The sequence below is a fragment of the Talpa occidentalis genome, unplaced genomic scaffold (genome assembly GCF_014898055.3).
Source record: "Talpa occidentalis isolate TD23 unplaced genomic scaffold, MPIMG_talOcc4v2.1 talOcc4.13, whole genome shotgun sequence".
In the NCBI taxonomy this organism is placed as follows: Eukaryota; Metazoa; Chordata; class Mammalia; order Eulipotyphla; family Talpidae; genus Talpa; species Talpa occidentalis.
Genome location: NW_023601322.1, coordinates 39,630,394 through 39,633,227, shown reverse-complemented (window position 1 = coordinate 39,633,227; position 2,834 = coordinate 39,630,394). Strand labels below are relative to the sequence as shown.

The 2,834-nt window shown below is 35.3% G+C and overlaps 1 pseudogene; it reads left to right on the top strand.

The window, feature by feature from the left end:
* The first annotated feature begins 1,363 nt into the window (after positions 1 to 1,363).
* On the top strand, positions 1,364 to 1,680 carry LOC119242805 (cytochrome c oxidase subunit NDUFA4-like; annotated as a pseudogene).
* Positions 1,681 to 2,834: the final 1,154 nt, after the last annotated feature.

Below are 2,834 nucleotides of genomic sequence, written 5' to 3'. Positions count from 1 at the left end.
TGTGGACCATGGGAGGAGTATTGAGAGATAGGCAAGGAGAAAAGCAGGAGAGGCAGGAGAGAGAAGGTAGGAGAGAGAAGAGGAAAGAGAGAAGCCCAGAGAGAAGACTTGCCAGGGGCCCTGGCCCTGCTGCCTGCCATGTGCTTAGTTGCTGCAATGTATGTAAAGCTCAATAAAAACCTGAGAAAGCCACCAAGGGCGCCAGGACTCCTCCTTTACCCGGTCTGCAGGATCAGAAAACCTGCTCAGTGGCCCACTCTGCCCCTACACCCTCTATAGCCAAGGAGTGCAATGACAAAAACATGCGGCTAAGCTGTGGGGAGATACAGCTCAAAAGAGAGAGAAAAAAATTTCTGATTTTGCTCGTTTCACAAGCAAACATTTTCTATATTAATCCTTAGTGTTTAAAGAATTAAACTAAGGAACATGTGTTCAGTTCTGTTAAGTGCAAAATGCTAGATACAACTTAATGCCTTTGATTCATTGTTTGAAGCATAGGTCTATTTGCTCAGCAAGCATTTACCTGTGTTGTTCTTCGGACCCTGTGAGGAGTCACAGTCACTGTAAAGAAAAGGAGATGAAGACATCAAAATTGGATAACATCAAAGAAAATGGGCTCTGAATGAGACTTTTATATCTCTGTTAAGAGCCTTTCTTATTGACATTTTCTTCTCTCTCCTTAACTTTAAGCATTTAAGATCATGTCTATCCAAACGTTTACTGAATTGGACGTCCTGGTTAATTATAATCTGATTCATTTATGTTTCCTGTCTCAAATGTGAAAGCCTAAAAACTCCTATTTTCATTACCCCAACCTCTTGCCAGCAGGACATCTGATCCTCTGGCCTACCCCCTAAAGTGCCACAGATGCTAATGCGAATGAGTCCAAAACAAACGCATTACAAGCCCCGGAAGTGTGAGAGGAATTCCTGTAGGGACTTTCCGCTTCTGTCAGGCAGATTCATTGCAGACCTCAGCTTAGTCAGTTACCAGAATAAGCAATTTTTGACGAGTTGGATAAAGGGGATTGAATAAATTGGGGGCTATTTAAAGGCAGGGACTATAATCTCAACTGCTTTGTAACTCCCCACAGTAACGTAAAACAATGCTTGGTTGTTCCCTAAGTAACAGTCTTAGTTAATATATCTCTTTCATGTGTTTTTCTAAGAATAAGCAGTGTGATGAGGACCACACAAGCACCAGGATATTCTTGACACACTTTACAAATTTACTCTAAGATCTGGAAGCATTAAGACATTGTTTCTATTAAAAAAAAAAAAAAAAAAAAGAGCAAGAGAACTTAGTTTCCGGCCTTGCAGATTTGTTCTGCTCTGCTTCCCAGCCCATGGCCACTCATGGAATCATGTTTCATCAGATCCTTGTTCAGACCAATAAGCATCCTAGCTTGAGTTCCCTCTTTGTATTTATTGCAGATGGATGTACTAGAGCAGCTCTGTATGCCATGGCCTGCCATTGTTCAAGGCAGACTTCAGTTGGGACAGAAAAAACCCAGAACCCTGGAAGAAGTTGGGTCCCAATGATTAATACAAGTTCTACTCAGTGAATGTAGATAAGCGCAAAGTGAAGAAAGAAAATCCATACTTCCAAATGAAATATTGCCCTATAAAGCTGCTTAAAATGAAGGTCTTCCAGAAACCATCCACACGATTTTCTACTTAACCAGGAAATTTTTCCCTTCTAAATGCATGAAACCATGTTAGTATATTTTGTTGGAGTTTACACTAATTAATAAATATCTGAAACTTGAAAAAATAATAAATAAATAGCAAAATCAGTATAAATATTTAAGATAAATTATGAAAATCAAAGACAACTCAGATTTGCAGATAGGTTTTAAGAACACATACTCTCAGACTCTGGGAGATGATCTATCTTTTTGTCTTTAGTGAAAAAGGCTGCAGCATACTGCTCCATACCTGATTACACAAACACACACACACACACACACACACACACACACATGCGCGCATGTGCATAAAGAATTTGCTACTTCCCTCCCCACTAAAAATATAAATTTAAACTCAGAAATTCTACTTTTAGAAAAGTAGTTTATTAAATAAAGTATGCATATCTCTCTGTACACATATGTATTATATATAATATACATATGCAGCTATTTGCCTAGAATGGTTTTTGCAGTGATGAAAACTTTTATATATATATGAAAACTTTTTATATATATAACTTATATATATATATATATATATATATATATATATATATCTGTCTCTCCTTAGGAAACTGGTAAAATAATTTGTGGATAAGACTGGTGGAAAATGGTTATGAATCTACATTTGTTGACATTAAAAGAGGTCCGCAAAGACAAAACGGGTGCATTAAAAAATAATGTGAACAATATGATCTCAACATGTTTAAAAGTTGAATGCGCGTGTGTATAAGGTCTAGAAACATAAGTAACAACTATTTCTGGGTGGTAGAAATAAAGGTAATTTTTTTCTTGTAGTTTTCTATAAATTCTTAATTTTTAAAATAAACAATTTTTAAAATAAAACTCATTTTTAAAAATCATATAATACAAAACATATAAAGTTGAAAGTAAAATAATTATCCCAATGTCTTGCCATGAAAAATTAACCATATTTTTTACTAAGTGACCATCTTTCCAAAAATTATCATCCTAGATATCACTCTATACATAGATACACAGATATGTAGGTTATATAAATGATACATATATAAGCAGATTGATAAAAATTTTATAAAAATAGAATCACAAAGATGCTACATCTTTGTTAAAAAGATTAAACCTAATTATCATTGATTTTAGGAGAAGTAAAAGAAACTGAAATTTA